Source organism: Triticum dicoccoides, chromosome 4B (assembly GCF_002162155.2).
Source record: "Triticum dicoccoides isolate Atlit2015 ecotype Zavitan chromosome 4B, WEW_v2.0, whole genome shotgun sequence".
Lineage (NCBI taxonomy): Eukaryota > Viridiplantae > Streptophyta > Magnoliopsida > Poales > Poaceae > Triticum > Triticum dicoccoides.
The window spans coordinates 144,671,149-144,677,757 of record NC_041387.1 but is presented as its reverse complement, the minus strand read 5'-3'; positions in this window follow the sequence as shown (position 1 = coordinate 144,677,757).

The window sequence follows — 6,609 nt, the reverse complement described above, 5'->3', positions numbered from 1 at the left end:
TCGACGTGGATGCGCTCCCCGTCCGCGGTGCAACGCATTTTCGCGCATGTGTCCGTGGCGTTCTGCTGCGGCAACCGTCGACCCAGTATCGGTCGGCTCCTTTATCGTCCACCCTCCCGGTCTCCCGCCAGCGCAAGCGCTCAGGCCGGTCGAGGCTTCAGCGATGGGTGAGGCACACGGTGGCTCGCCAATCGGCCACCACCCAAGTTGCGGCAATCGAGCCCGACGAACCTCTCTACGGCTTGTTCGATCAGTCGACTGGCTCCGTAGAGACTGCATCCGAGTGCGGTAGCAGTGATCCAGCGGCGGAAATCTTGATGGTCGACGGGCCCCACAGTCCCCCTGGCTTCGCCCGTGGTGGTGGAGCAGGTGACGGCGGCGACCCTACACGAGGCTACGAAGAGTACCAGCCCGAGCCACTCGACTCTCTGCAAAGAGAGGAACTTCGCCGCAGGAACGAGGATCCCCTGCGTATTCCCATCGCAGGAGAAACCCCCGAGGCTCGTGCCTTGGAGGAGGCGCGTCTGGCCAATTTGGCCGAGCGCACTCGACTGGAGAACCTTCAGCGAGCACTCGACGAGCGCGCGCGGCAACGAGTTCCCGACACCAGTCGACGTCAACTCTTCCCGCCGACTCAGGTATATCGAACCCCAATTCAGAATTTAGCAGCTGCGACCCGTATAGCAGAGTCCATCCAGCCTTCGCAGTCGGAAGCTGGCAGAGGTTTGCTGCAGATCAGGGATCTACTCCGGGCAGCAGGAGATCAGAATTCAGCCGTGTCTCAGTCGCGCAACAGAATTCACAGTCGATCCGTCACTGTGAATACGGTTCAGTCGGCGCACAGCCCCAGATCGCCTCCGCGGCGCGAAGGGCGCGGGAATCGGCGAGATTAATATGACGACAGACTCGACCGAGATGACAGGCGTCGAGTGCCCTATTCCCCTCCGAGGGGTGGATCTTACGCTCCTCGGCAGCCAGATGATAGGCGTCAGTACAGTACAGGGCGTAGGGTTCCAGTCGACCCCAGAGAACCAGGCTTCGACGCGCGATCCATTATCGTGCAAGGGTTGGTCGATCGGAACAGAGCCCATCGAGGTGCACTCGACAGAGATGTACCCACAAGCAGTCGAGTGCATGTTTCTGGCCCTGAATGTTTCAGCAGGACTATCAGAGCCGCAGTTATCCCTCCCAATTTCAGGTTGGCAACAGGAGTCAGCAAGTTCACTGGTGAGTCAAAGCCTGAAACTTGGCTTGAAGACTACCGAGTGGCAGTTCAGATTGGTGGTGGGAACGACGAAGTGGCCATGAAGCACTTGCCCCTCATGCTGGAAGGTTCTGCCAGGGCATGGTTGACTCAATTACCTCCTAGCAGCATTTACACTTGGGAAGATCTGTCCTGAGTGTTCATCAGAACGTTTGAAGGAACTTGCAAGCGACCAGCTGGATTGACAGAGTTGCAAGCCTGCGTGCAGAAAACTAATGAGACTCTCAGAGAGTATATTCAGAGGTGGATCACTTTGCACCACACTGTGGAGAATGTGTCTGATCATCAGGCAGTCTGCGCCTTCAAAGATGGTGTCATGAACAGAGAACTGAGTTTGAAGTTTGGTCGAACCGGTGACATGACCTTGAGTCGGATGATGGAGATTGCTACCAAGTACGCCAACGGCGAAGAAGAAGACCGACTCCGAAGCGGCAAGCACAAGCCGAGTCAGTCGGAAAAAGGAAACACCAGTCGGAAACAGAAGCGGAAGGCTGAACCGGCAGCTCCTGGAGAGGCTCTGGCCGTGACTCAAGGAAAGTTTAAGGGGAAACCAAAAGGATCCTGGAACCCCAAGAAGGTAAAGGATAAAGAAGGGAACGACGTGATGGATATGCCATGTCACATTCACACAAAGAAAGACGAAGAGGGGAATATCATTTACCCGAAGCACACCACTCGCCAATGTCGACTCCTGATCCAGCAGTTTCAGGGAAAACAGTCTAAGGACAAGGAGAAGGAGTCGGACAAGGCCGAAGACAAGGAGGACAGTGAGGAAGGATATCCGCATATCAACTCCACTCTGATGATCTTTGCAGATGTGGAAAGCAGAAGTCGACTGAAAGTGATTAACCGAGAGGTGAACATGGTTGCCCCCGCAAAAGCAAATTATCTGAAGTGGTCTCAAACACCCATCACATTCGACCAATCTGATCACCCGACTCATATTGCCACCCCTGGGAGGCAAGCTTTGGTGGTCGATCCAGTTCTCGAAGGCACTCGACTGACAAAGGTGCTGATGGATGGTGGAAGTGGGCTGAACTTATTGTATGCAGACACATTGAAAGGTATGGGCATTCCGATGTCCCGACTGAGCACTAGTAACATGAGCTTTCATGGAGTTATACCAAGGAAGAAGGCCGAGTCACTCGGCCAGATAGCTTTGGACGTGGTGTTTGGCGATTCAAAGCATTTTCGCAAAGAAAAGTTGACGTTTGAGGTCGTGGATTTTCAAAGTGCATATCATGCCATTTTGGGGAGACCAGCTTACGCGCGGTTCATGGCTCGACCATGCTACGTATACCTCAAATTGAAGATGCCCGGTCCCAAAGGAGTGATCACTGTCACCGGTGATAGGAAAAAGGCGGAATAGTGCTTTCAGAAGGGCTCCAAGATTGCCGATTCCCAGGTGACGGCAGTCGAGTTCGAGGAATACAAGCAAAACGCAGATCCGAGTGACTTGCTGCGATCCAAGAAGCCCGCCACAGAGTCTGCATTCCAGTCGTCCGGTGAGACGAAGCCTGTTCACATTCACCCGACCGACCCCGAAGCAGCTCCGACCTGCATCTCCACGACACTCGACCCAAAATAGGAAGAAGCGCTCATCCAGTTCCTCCGTGAGAACTGGGACATTTTTGCATGGAAGCCCGCTGACATGCCAGGTGTTCCCAGGGGATTGGCTGAGCATCGCCTAAGAGTCGACTCATTTGCAAAACCAGTCAAAGAGCATCTTCGGCGGTCCGCCGTCCAGAATAGAAAAGCCATTGGCGAAGAAGTGGCTCGACTGTTGGCGGCAGGATTTATCCGAGAGATATACCACTCCGAGTGGCTCACTAATGTCGTCATGGTTCCTAAGAAGGACAAGTCGCTCCGAATGTGCATTGATTTCAAGCACATCAACCGGGCCTGCCCGAAAGATCATTTTCCTCTCCCTCGCATAGATCAAATTGTTGACTCGACCGCGGGATGTGAGAGGTTATCTTTTTTAGATGCCTACTCCGGGTACCACCAGATCCGTCTGTACGGGCCCGACGAGGTAAAAACAGCTTTCATCACTCCATTCGGGTGCTTCTGCTATATCACCATGCCGTTCGGCCTCAAGAATGCCGGAGCCACATTTATGCGAATGATTCAGAAGTGTCTACTCACTCAAATCAGTCGGAATGTGGAAGCTTATATGGATGATATCGTTGTCAAGTCGCGGAAAGGTTCCGACCTGCTCGCTGACCTCGCCGAAACATTTGCCAACCTCAGAAGGTATGATATCAAGCTCAATCCATCAAAGTGCACATTTGGAGTTCCTGGTGGCAAGTTACTCGGTTTTCTCGTTTCCGAACGGGGAATCGACGCTAACCCAGAGAAGATTGGCACTATTCTCCGAATGAAACGCCCTGTGCGAGTGCATGATGTCCAGAAGCTTACTGGATGCTTGGCCGCATTAAGTCGATTCATCTCACGACTCGGTGAAAAGGCATTATCTCTTTACCGACTGATGAAGAAGACAGACAAGTTCGAGTGGACTCCAGAAGCTGATGCAGCGTTTGCCGAGCTAAAAGCTCTGCTCTCCACCCAGCCGGTGCTTGCTGCTCCAATCAGCAAAGAGCCTCTGTTGCTCTATATCGCAGCCACAGGACAAGTCGTCAGTACTGTGCTAACGGTCGAGCGGGAAGAAGAAGGAAAAGCTCTCAAAGTTCAGCGCCCAGTGTATTATTTGTCTGAAATCTTGACTCCATCCAAGCAGAGATATCCTCATTATCAGAAGCTTGTGTATGGAATATACATGACCACAAAGAAGGTTGCTCATTATTTCTCTGATCATTCCATCACAGTCGTCAGCGACGCTCCACTATCAGAGATTTTGCACAACAGAGATGCAACTGGTCGATTGGCCAAATGGGAGATTGAACTTCTTCCCCTTGATATCAAGTTTGAGGCAAAGAAAGCCATTAAGTCCCAGGCAATAGCAGATTTCCTTGCCGAGTGGATTGAACAGGAGCAGCCGACTGAAGTTCACTCGGAGCATTGGACCATGTTTTTTGATGGCTCTAAGATGTTGAATGGTTCCGGTGCTGGGGTTGTCCTGGTTTCCCCCAGAGGAGATAAGCTCAGATATGTGCTCCAGATTCACTTTGATTCCTCCAACAATGAGGCAGAATATGAAGCCCTCTTATATGGGCTGCGCATGGCCATTTCACTCGGCGTCCGTCGCCTGATGGTCTATGGCGACTCGGATTTAGTGGTCAATCAGGTGATGAAAGAGTGGGACGTGAGAAGCCCAGCCATGACTGGATACTGCAGTGCAGTGAGGAAGCTGGAAAAGAAGTTCGAGGGGTTGGAGCTCCATCATATACCCCGACTGAAAAATCAAGCAGCTGATGATCTAGCAAAGATAGGTTCCAAGAGAGAAGCCATCCCGAGTGGTGTGTTCTTGGAGCATATACACACTCCGTCAGTCAAAGAAGATCCTTTCACCGAAGAAACTCCACAGCCCAAGAGTGCCACAGATCCGACTGAAGTTGAAGTCCCAGCGGTGGTCGACTTGATCATGGAGGTTTTGGTGGTCATTCCCGACTGGACGATTCCGTATGTCGCATATATCCTGAGGAAAGAGCTCCCGGAGGATGAGGAAGAGGCTCGACAGATCGTCCGTCGATCTAAGGCCTTTACCGTAATCAAAGGACAATTATACAGAGAAAGCGCGACTGGAGTTGGTCAGAAGTGCATAACACCAGAAGAAGGTCGACTCATCCTCAATGATATTCACTCGGGGACCTGTGGTCATCATGCGTCCTCTCGGACCATCGTGGCCAAAGCATACCGAGCCGGATTTTACTGGCCAAAGGCGAATGAGATGGCAAAAGAGATAGTGGATAAGTGCGAGGGATGTCAATTCTACTTGAATATGTCACACAAGCCTGCGTCGGCTCTGAAGACCATTCCACTCGTCTGGCCTTTCGCAGTATGGGGATTGGACATGGTCGGTCCTTTGAGAACAGGACGAAGTGGCTTCACGCATGTACTGGTGGCAGTCGACAAGTTCACCAAGTGGATCGAGGCTAAACCAATCAAGAGCCTTGACACCGGTACTGCTGTTAGCTTCATCAGGGAACTAATATTCAGATATGGAGTCCCACACAGCATCATTACGGATAATGGGTCGAACTTTGACTCAGAGGAATTCAGAGCTTTCTGCAACTCCCAGGGCACACGGGTCGACTACGCTTCAGTCGCCCATCCGCAGTCGAATGGACAAGCAGAGCGAGCTAATGGACTGATTCTTAAGGGATTGAAGCCTCGACTGATGCGTGATCTCAAACACGCGGCTGGAGCTTGGGTCGACGAACTTCCCTCAGTACTCTGGGGACTGCGGACCACACCTAATCGGTCGACCGGAAGAACTCCATTCTTCTTGGTCTACGGAGCTGAAGCAGTCTTGCCGAGTGATCTTCTCCACAATGCTCCTCGAGTTGAAATCTACAACGAAGCAGAGGCTGAACAAGCGCGGCAAGACGCAGTCGACCTTTTAGAGGAAGAAAGGGAGATGGCTCTGATCCGGTCTACCATCTACCAACAAGATTTGCGTCGTTTCCACGCCAGAAATGTGAGAGGTCGAGCCTTCCAGGAAGGAGATTTGGTTCTCCGAGTGGATCAGCACAAACCACACAAGCTTGCTCCTTCTTGGGAAGGCCCCTTCATCGTCACCAAGGTTCTCCACAACGGGGCGTACCGTCTTTACAACGTCGAGCATAATATCGACGAGCCCCGAGCTTGGAACGCGGAGCTACTCCGCCCATTTTACACTTAAGTCTTATCACTCGGATGAGTTGCAATAAAGTACTTCCGTAGTTCATGGACCTCAAAATAATAGTGTCATAGTCCCTCCATAATTTCTGTCGCTTTTTATTTTTGTCCAATAAAATTCCCCCTCAGTGGGTGACTTAGCTGCGAATCCGTTTCGCCTAAGTTTGTAAAAATCCTACCGAGTGGCGAGCCAGACTCCCACTCGGAGGCTTAGCTGCGAATCTGTTTAGCCTAAGTTATCAAAATCCTACCGAGTGGCGAGCCAGACTCCCACTCGGAGGCTTAGCTGCGAATCCGTTTCGCCTAAGTTATCAAAATCCTACCGAGTGGTAAGCCAGCCTTTCACTCGGGGGATTAGCTGCGAATCCGTTTCGCCTAAGTTATCAAAATCCTACCGAGTGGTAAGCCAGCCTTTCACTCGGGGGCTTAGCTGCAGCCCTGTGCTCGCCTAAGTTACAAAAATCCTACCGAGTGTAGAGCAACCCTCTCACTCGGAGGCTTAGCTGCAGTCCAAGCACTCGCCTAAGTTATCAAAATCCTACCGAGTG